Here is an 11,222-nt window from a genome sequence, read left to right on the forward strand (position 1 = left end):
CAATTAGGGGAGAGAATAGAAACGGTTCAACTTAACAAGATGTGTGTGATATGTGGCATACAATTCACATAGATGAACTGTTTGCGATGAGCCAAATGAACACAAATGATTCATGTAAACAAGATGTGTGTGATACGCAGCAAACAGCCCACTCGGATGAACTATTTGCGATGAGAAATTATAACACAGACAATTACCATAGTTACTTCGTGTGCGATTCTGTTTGTACAAAAATCTTTGAAAAATGCAAACTAGTTGCTTGCGGTGACTAGGAGTATCGCACACGATGCGTCTGCGAGTACTCGTGTGCGATGATTAGTAAGTTGCACATATGTTTCCTTATGTTAACACGTGTGTGATAAATAACACGTGGCACCGCATACAGTATTCGCGTTGTGTGTGTGTGTGCTCCACTTAGTCTTCCCGCTCCACATGGGTGAATTGTAAAATCCATGCCTCTTCCCTCATCGGTTTCTCACCACCAGCTAATGGCTTGCTGCATATAAACCAGGCGGCAACGCACCGTCACGACACTCTACGGAGATCTAGTCCTCACCCATCTACCATTAGTTATTCAAAGCATGCCAGACAACGACCAAAGCTTCGACGTCGAACCCTACCCGCGTTACATCTTCGGCGAGGAGAACGAGCCGGAGCAGGTCGGGGAGCAAAAGCTTCATCGGCTGGTGCAGGCACCATGGCCCATCGGCAGCGATATCGGCATGACAGTCCTTGGGCGCACAATCGACATATTGTGGAGGAGGTGTGATGAGTAGTTTGCCATCTACCGTGCAAAAGATCCAGAGCTACTCGGCGACATGATCGACGTGAAGGAAATATGCCCTAGAGGCAATAATAAAGTTGTTATTTATATTTCCTTATATCATGATAAATGTTTATTATTCATGCTAGAATTGTATTCACCGGAAACTTAGTACATGTGTGAACACATAGACAAATAGAGTGTCCCTAGTATGCCTCTACTTGACTAGCTCGTTAATCAAAGATGGTTAAGTTTCCTAACCATAGACATGTGTTGTCATTTGATGAACGGGATCACATCATTAGAGAATGATGTGATGGACAAGACCCATACGTTAGCTTAGCATTATGATCATTTAGTTTTATTGCTATTGCTTTCTTCACGACTTATACATATTCCTCTGACTATGAGATCATGCAACTCCCGAATACCCGAGGAACACCTTGTGTGCTATCAAACGTCAGAACGTAACAGGGTGATTATAAAGATGCTCTACGGGTGTCTCCGGAGATGTTTGTTGGGTTGGCATAGATCGAGATTAGGATTTGTCACTCCGTGTATCGGAGAGGTATCTTTGGGCCCTCACGGTAATGCACATCACTATAAGCCTTGCAAGCAATGTGACTAATGAGTTAGTTGTGGGACGATGCATTACGGAACGAGCGAAGAGACTTGCCGACAACGAGATTGAACTAGGTATGATGATACCGATGATCGAATCTCGGGCAAGTAACATACCGATGACAAAGGGAATGACGTATGATGTTATGTGGTTTGACCGACAAAGATCTTCATAAAATATGTAGGAACCAATATGAACATCCAGGTTCCGCTATTGGTTATTGACTGGAGGTGTGTCTCGGCCATGTCTACATAGTTCTTGAACCCATAGGCTCCGCACGCTTAACGTTCGATGATGTTTTGTATTATGAGTTATGTGTTTTGGTGACCGAAGTTTGTTCGGAGTCCCGGATGAGATCACGGACATGACGAGGAGTCTCAAAATGCTTGGGAGGTAAAGATTGATATATTGGAGGTTATATATGGACACCGGAATGGTTCCGAAGTGGTTCGGGGATTTTTTGGAGTACCGGGAGGTTACCGGAACCCCCGGGAAAGTTAATGGGCCTAATGGGCCATAGTGGAGAGGAGAAGGCAGCCACAGGAGGTGGCGCCCCCAAGCCCAATCCGAATTGGACAAGGGGTGGGGGGCGCGGCCCCCCTTTCCTTCTCCCTCTCCCCTCTTTCCCCTTTCCCCCTCTCCGTTGGAAGGAAGGGGGCCCGAATCCTACTAGGAGTGGAGTCCTAGTAGGACTCCCTCCTTGTCGCATCCCTCCTAGGTCGGCCACTTCCTCCCCCTCCCCTTTATATATGGGGGCGGGGGGCACCCCAAAGGCACAAAAGTTGTTCTCTTAGCCATGCGCGGTGCCCCCTCCACAATTTACTCCTCCAGTCAAAGCATCGTAGTGCGTACGCGAAGCCCTGCGCAAATCACATCACCATCACCGTCACCATGTCGTCGGCTATCGGAACTCTCCCTCGACCCTCTACTAGATCAAGAGTTTGAGGGACGTCATCGAGCTGAACGTGTGCTGAACATGAAGGCGCCATACGTTCGGTACTTGGATCAGTTGGATCGTGAAGACGTTCGACTACATCAACCGCGTTAACCTAACAGTTCCACTTTTGGTCTACGAGGGTACGTGGACACACTCCCCCCTCTCGTTGCTATGCATCTCCTTGATAGATCTCGCGTGATCATAGGATTTTTGTTGAAATTGCATGCTACTTGCCCCAACAGTGGCATCCGAGCCAGGTCTACGCGTAGATTATATGCACGAGTAGAACACAAAGAGTTGTGGGCGACAATAGTCATACTGCTTACCACCAACGTGTTACTTTGATTCGGCGGTATTGTTGGATGAAGCAGCCCGGACCAACAATACATGACCACGTTCATGAGACCGGTTCTACCGACGTGCTTTACACACAGGTGGCTGACGGGTGTCTGTTTCTCCAACTTGAGTTGAATCGAGTTTGACTATGGCCGGTCCTTGTTGAAGGTTAAAATAGCACACTTGATGAAAAATTGTTGTGGTTTTGATGTGTAGGTAAGAACGGTTCTTGCTAGAAGCCTGTAGCAGCCACATAAAACTTGCAACAGCAAAGTAGAGGACGTCTAACTTGTTTTTGCAGGGCATGTTGTGATGTGATATGGTCAAGACATGATGAGATATAAATTATTGTATGAGATTATCATGTTTTGTAAAAGTTATCGGTAACTAGCAAGAGCCTTATGTTTGTCGCTTTATTGTATGAAATGCAATCGCCATGTAATTGCTTTACTTTAGCACTAAGCGGTAGCGATAGTCGTAGAAGCAATAGTTGGCGAAACGACAATGACGCTACGATGGAGATCAAGGTGTCAAGTCGGTGACAATAGAGATCATGACGGTGCTTTGAAGATGGAGATCAAAAGGCACAAGATGATGATGGCCATATCATGTCACATATTTTCATTGCATGTGATGTTTATGTTTTATGCATCTTATTTTGCTTAGTACGGCGGTAGCATTATAAGATGACCCCTTACTAAATTTCAAGGTATAAGTGTACTGCCTAAGTATGCATCGTTGCTACAGTTCATCATGCCGAGACACCACGTGATGATCGGGTGTGATAAGCTCTATGTTCAGATACAACGGGTGCAAGCCAGCTTTGCACATGCAGAATACTCGGGTTAAACTTGACGAGCCTAGCATATGCAGATATGACCACGGAACACTGAGACCGAAAGGTCGAACATGAATCATATAGTAGATATGATCAACATAGTGATGTTCACCATTGAAAACTACTCCATCTCACGTGATGATCGGACATGGTTTAGTTGATATGGATCACGTGATCATTTAGATGACTAGAGGGATGTCTTTCTAAGTGGGAGTTCTTAAGTAATATGATTGATTGAACTTTAATTTATCATGAACTTAGTCTTGATAGTTTTTGCATATCTATGTTGTTGTAGATCAATGGCCCGTGCTACCGTTCCCTGAATTTTAATGCATTCCTAGAGAAATCTAAGTTAAAAGATGATGGTAGCAATTACACGGACTGGGTCCGTAACTTGAGGATTATCCTCATTGTTGCACAGAAGAATTACGTCCTGGAAGCACCGCTAGGTGCAAGACCCACTGCAGGAGCAACTCTGGATGTTTTGAACGTCTGGCAGAGCAAAGTTGATGACTACTTGATAGTTCAGTATGCTATGCTTTACGGCTTAGAATCGGGACTTCAAAGACGTTTTGAATGTCATGGATCATATGAGATGTTCCAAGAGTTGAAGTTAATATTTCAAGCAAATGCCCGAGTTGAGAGATATGAAGTCTCCAACAAGTTCTATGGCTGCAAGATGGAGGAGAATAGTTCTGTCAGTAAAGACATACTCAGAATGCCTGGGTACCATAACCACTTGACTCAGCTGGGAGTCAATCTTCCTGATGATAGTGTCATTGATAGAGTTCTTCAATCACTGCCACCAAGCTATAAAGGCTTCGTGATGAACTATAATAAGCAAGGGATGGAAAAGAAAATTCCCGAGCTCTTCGCGATGCTAAAGGCTGTGGAGGTAGAAATCAAGAAGGAGCATCAAGTGTTGATGGTTAACAAGACCACTAGTTTCAAGAAAAAGGGCAGAGGGAAGAAGGGGAACTTCAAGAAGAACAGCAAGCAAGTTGCTGCTCAAGGGAAGAAGCCCAGGTCTGGACCTAAGCCTGAAACTGAGTGCTTCTACTGCAAAGGGACTGGTCACAGGAAGCGGAATTGCCCCAAGTATTTGGCGGATAAGAAGGATGGCAAAGTGAAAGGTATATTTGATATACATGTTATTGATGTGTACCTTACTAATGCTCGTAGTAGCGCCTGGGTATTTGATACTGGTTCTGTTGCTCATATTTGCAACTCGAAACAGGGGCTACAGATTAAACGAAGATTGGCTAAGGACGAGGTGACGATGCGTGTCAGAAATGGTTCCAAGGTTGATGTGATCGCCGTTGGCACGCTACCTATACATCTACCACCGGGATTAGTTTTAGACCTAAATAATTGTTATTTGGTGACAGCGTTGAGCATGAACCTTATATCTGGATCTTGTTTGACGCGAGACGGTTATTCAATTAAATCAGAGAATAATGGTTGTTCTATTTATATGAGTAATATCTTTTATGGTCATGCACCCTTGATATGTGGCCTATTTTTGTTGAATCTCGATCATAGTGATACACATATTCATAATATTGAAGCCAAAAGATGCAAAATTAATAATGATAGTGCAACTTATTTGTGGCACTGCTGTTTAGGTCATATTGGTGTAAAGTGCATGAATAAACTCCATGCTGATGGGCTTTTGGAATCACTTGATTATGAATCACATGATGCTTGCGAACCATGCCTCATGGGCAAGATGACTAAGACTCCGTTCTTCGGAACAATGGAGCGAGCCATTGTCTTATTGGAAATAATACATACTGATGTATGTGGTCCAATGAGTGTTGAGGCTCGTGATAGGTATCATTATTTTCTAACCTTCACAAATGATTTGAGCAGATATGGGTATATCTACTTAATGAAACATAAGTCTGAAACATTTGAAAAGTTCAAAGAATTTCGGAGTGAAGTGGAAAATCATCATAATAAGAAAATAAAGTTTCTACGATCCGATCATGGAGGTGAATATTTGAGTTATGAGTTTGGCCTTCATTTGAAACAATGCGGAATAGTTTCGCAACTCACGCCACCTGGAACACCACAGCGTAATGGTGTGTCCGAACATCGTAACCGTACTTTATTAGATATGGTGTGATCTATGATGTCTCTTACTGATTTACTGCTATCGTTTTGGTGTTATGCTTTAGAGACAGCTGCATTCACGTTAAATAGGGCACCATCTAAATCCGCTGAGACGACACCTGATACGTCTCCAATGTATCTACTTTTCCAAACACTTTTGTCCTTGTTTTGGACTCTAACTTGCATGATTTTAATGGAACTAACCCGGACTGCCGCTATTTTCAGCAGAATTACCATGGTGTTATTTATGTGCAGGAGCCAACGTTCTCGGAATGACCTGAAACTTCACGGAGCCACTTTTCAGAAAATAAGAGAAATACCTGCCAAAGATGAAGGCCAGGGGGCCCACCGTCTCTCCACGAGGGTGGGGGGCGCGCCCCCTACCTCGTGGGCCCCCTGTTGCCTCTCCGACTCCAACTCCACCTCCATATATTGAGTTTCGGGGAGAGAAAAATCAGAGAGAAGAAATCATCGTGTTTTACGATACGGAGCCGCCGCCAAGCCCTAAAACCTCTCAGGAGGTCTGATCTGGAATCCGTTCGGGGCTCCGGAGAGGGGAGTCCGTCGCCATCATCATCATCAACCATCCTCCATCACCAATTTCATGATGCTCACCGCCGAGCGTGAGTAATTCCATCGTAGGCTTGCTGGACGGTGATGGGTTGGATGGGATCTATCATGTAATCAAGTTAGTTTTGTTAGGGTTTGATCCCTAGTATCCACTATGTTCTGAGATTGATGTTGCTATGACTTTGCTATGCTTAATGCTTGTCACTAGGGCCCGAGTGCCATGATTTCAGATCTGAACCTATTATGTTTTCATCAATATATGAGTGTTCTTGATCCTATCTTGCAAGTCTATAGTCACTTATTATGTGTTATGATCCGTTAACCCCGAAGTGACAATAATCGGGATACTTACCGGTGATGACCGTAGTTTGAGGAGTTCATGTATTCACTATGTGTTAATGCTTTGTTCCGTTCTCTATTAAAAGGAGGCCTTAATATCCCTTAGTTTCCGTAAGGACCCCGCTGCCACGGGAGGGTAGGACAAAAGATGTCATGCAAGTTCTTTTCCATAAGCACGTATGACTATATTCGGAATACATGCCTACATTATATCAATGAACTGGAGCTAGTTCTGTGTCACTCTAGGTTATGACTGTTACATGATGAACCGCATCCGGCATAATTCTCCATCACCGATCCATTGCCTACGAGCTTTCCATATATTGTTCTTCGTTTATTTACTTTCCCGTTGCTATTGCTATCATCACTACAAAATACCAAAAACATTACTTTTACTATTGTTACCTTTTGCTACCGTTATCACTACTATCATATTACTTTGCTACTAAACACTTTGCTGCAGATATTAAGTTTCCAGGTGTGGTTGAATTGACAACTCAGCTGCTAATACTTGAGAATATTCTTTGGCTCCCCTTGTGTCGAATCAATAAATTTGGTTGAATACTCTACCCTCGAAAACTGTTGCGATCCCCTATACTTGTGGGTTATCAAGACTATTTTCTGGCGCCGTTGCCGGGGAGCATAGCTCTATTCTTTGAGTCACTTGGGATATATATATCTGCTTATCATTATGAAGAACTTGAGAGATCCAAAAACCAAGATCTATCCCTGAACTACGAGGGGAGGTAAGGAACTGCCATCTAGCTCTGCACTTGATTCACCTTCTGTTATGAGTAACTTTGCGACACCTACACCTGCTTCTGCTATTCATTCTGATATGTCGCATGTTATTGATGATGCCACTCCTACTATGCATGATACTTATGATGAAACTACCTCTATGCCTGATACTACTATACCACTTAGTGATTTTCTTGACGAACAACTTGCTAGGGCTAGAGAAATTGAAAATATTGAATCTGATGATACTGATGAAAGTGATGATGAAGAATCACTTGTTATTCCTAAGGGTTATGTTTTTGATCAAGAAGCTTCTTTCACTATTTTAGCTTGCGAAAATAGAAATGAACTAAAAAGGTTATTAGCTAAATGGAGTAAGCAATCTCTAAGTGCTAGAATGAAACCTAACCCTGCTTTTGCTACTTCACCTATTTGTGTTACTGATAAGGATTATGAATTCTCTGTTGATCCTGATATAATTACTTTGGTTGAATCTGATCCTTTTCATGGTTATGAATCCGAAACTGTTGTGGCACATCTTACTAAATTGAATGATATAGCTACCCTGTTTACTAAAGATGAGAGAACTCGTTACTTTTATATCCTTAAAATATTTCCGTTCTCATTAAAGGGTGATGCTAAGATATGGTTTAATTCTCATGATCCTGGTTGTGTGCGTAGTCCCCGGGATATGATTTATTACTTCTCTGCTAAGTATTTCCCTGCTCATAAGAAACAAGCTGCTTTAAGGGATATATATATAATTTTGTGCAAATTGAAGAAGAGAGTCTCCCACAAGCTTGGGGGAGGCTTCTCCAATTACTTAATGCTTTGCCTGATCATCCTCTTAAGAAAAATGAAATACTTGATATCTTTTATAATGGACTAATCGATGCCTCTAGAGATTACCTGGATAGTTGTGCTGGTTCTGTTTTCAGGGAAAGAACACCGGATGAAGCTGAAATTCTATTGAATAATATGTTGACAAATGAAAATAATTGGACACCTCCGGAGCCAATTCCTGAGCCTATTCCTAAACCAACTCCGAAGAAGAGGGGTATTCTATTTCTTAGTCCTGAAGATATGCAAGAGGCAAAGAAATCTATGAAAGAAAAATGTATTAAAGCTGACGATGTTAAGAATTTACCTCCTATTGAAGAAATACATGGTCTTAATTTACCGCCTGTTGAAGAAACATATGGTCTGGATAACCCGACACAGGTAGTAAAGGTAAATTCTCTCTATAGATATGATAAAGTTGTAATCCCATTTACTAAATTTGCTAGCCCATGCTTAGATGAGTTTGATAAATTTATGGCTAAGCAAGAAGACTTTAATGCTTATTTTGGTAGACAATTGAAAAACAATTCAAATATGCTTGAACACTTGGGTGATTATATGGCTAATGTTAAAAGTGAACTTAAACTTATTAGTAAACATGCTTCTATGGTTACCACTCAAGTAGAACAAGTACTTAAAGCTCAAAATGATTTGCTCAATGAATTGAATAGTAAAGATAATGATAATGCTGTTAGAGTGGCTACTAGAACTGGTAGAATGACTCATGAACCTTTGTATCCTGAAGGACTTTGCTGAAACTCAATCTAGTAATGAACCTGAAACTAATGATAATGTTAATAATAATGTTCATAATGATGCTCAATCTAGTAATGATAATGACATAGAAATTGAACCTGCTGTTGATCTTGATAACCCACAATCAAAGAATCAACGTTATGATAAGAAAGATTTTGTTGCTAGGAAACATGGTAAAGAAAGAGAACCATGGGTTCAGAAACCCATGCCTTTTCCTCCCAAACCATCCAAGAAAAAGGATGATGAGGATTTTGAGCGCTTTGCTGAAATGATTAGACCTATCTTTTTGTGTATGCGATTAACTGATATGCTTAAAACTAATCCTTATGCTAAGTACATGAAAGATATTATTACAAATAAAAGAAAGATACCGGAAGCTGAAATTTCCACCATGATTGCTAATTATACTTTTAAGGGTGGAATACCAAAGAAACTTGGAGATCCCGGTGTACCCACTATACCATGCCCCATTAAAAGAAACTATGTTAAAACTGCTTTATTTGATCTTGGAGCCGGTGTTAGTGTTATGCCTCTCTCTTTATATCGTAGACTTAATTTGAATAAGTTGACAACTACTGAAATATCTTTGTAAATGTCTGATAAATCAACTGCTATACCTGTCGGTATTTGTGAGGATGTGCCTGTTGTAGTTGCAAATGTTACTATTTTAACAGACTTTGTTATTCTTGATATTGCCGAGGACGATAGTATGTCTATTATTCTTGGAAGACCCTTTTTGAATACTGCAGGGGCTGTTATTGATTGCACTAAAGGCAATGTCACTTTTCATGTTAATGGTAATGAGCATACGGTACACTTTCCAAGGAAACAACCTCAAGTTCATAGTATCAACTCTATTGGAAAAATTCCATCGATTATATTTGGAGGTTTTGAATTTCCTCTTCCTACTGTCAAGAAGAAATATGATATTCTTATTATTGGGGATATGCATATCCCTGTTGAGGTAACATAGTGTTATTCGAAATTTCTCTGGTTCCATGTTACTCGGAATGAGTTCGTTAACAAGACTTGATCAACCTTGTTAGTGGATTCCTTTTGATGATCATGAGATGGATGAAACTAGAAGGCACAACCTTCTATACCCTCCTTTTACTTTCTGTTATTTATATTAAATAAAATAAAAATAAATATTTTTCTGTCTGTTATCTGATTATCCGTGCAATATAAAAATACCTCGAAGATAAAAGTTCTCCAAATGCCCTGAAATTTAAATATGATTTTTCTAGAATATTTGAGGATTTATGGAACTAAGAACACACCAGGGGGGGTCAACCACCTGCCCACGAGGGTGGAGGGCGCGCCCACCCCTCTAGGGCGCGCCCCCTGCCTCATGGGCCCATGGTGGCCCTCCTCCACTTATTCCTGCACCCACACACTTCATCTTCCTCCCACAAACACGAATATCCAGCTCAAGCACGATTTCTAGCTCATCTTGCTGCCATTTTCGATCTCCTTGCTCAAAGCACCTCTCACAAAACTGCTTGGGGGAGATTGTTCCTTGGTATGTTACTCCTCCATTGGTCCAATTAGTTTTTGTTCTAGTGCTTTATTCATTGCAAATTTTTGCTGCTTAGGTGACCCTGTTCTTGAGCTTGCATGTCAAATTTATATGGTCAAAAGTAGTTTTGATGCATGATATAGGCCCTAGGCACTTTTATTTTGAAGTTACTAAAAAATTTAATAATTTTTCAGAGGAAGAAATATGCTTAGGAAAATGTTCCAAGGTGGTTCTTCAAGGAAGCAAGGACCCAGGCTTGCAATGCGTGATGCTGATGAAGAGCCACCAAGAGACGCTCCAGTGCGTCCTTGTGAATGGCCTTCTGAGAACTTTATGGATCAAGCGGGAATTAAGGAAGAATTTAATGCATATTTGCGTAACGCTGATCTTGTGAGCTTCAAGGAAGAGAAGTGCAGCCAGTATCACTATCTCACCAGTACCTTTGTGAGGAGGTTTGAATTTTCAACTTCACATAATTCTCCAACTGTCCTGTTTGATCTTTATGATAAATCTTACACTATGGACTTAGAGGATTTTACCACTGCTTGCAAACTTCCACAACGGGGTAGTATAAGGGATCCTCGCAAATCTGAATTTAGAGATTTTCTTGCTAGAATAACTGTGGGAGAATCTAGAGATATTACACAAGCTACCATAGGGAGCATTCACTTTCCTGCTATACATTATTTTGCTCTCTTCATAGGTAGATGCATTAATGGTAAAGATGAGGCATGTCACATGTGTGTCCCCGATCTTAGTATTCTTAGGAGTGCTGTGTTAGGAGACAAATAATATAATTTGGGAGCCATTGTTGCACGTAGGTTGCATCTTAATAGACTTAATGGA

This window comes from Triticum aestivum, chromosome 2A, assembly GCF_018294505.1.
Source record: "Triticum aestivum cultivar Chinese Spring chromosome 2A, IWGSC CS RefSeq v2.1, whole genome shotgun sequence".
Classification (NCBI taxonomy): domain Eukaryota; kingdom Viridiplantae; phylum Streptophyta; class Magnoliopsida; order Poales; family Poaceae; genus Triticum; species Triticum aestivum.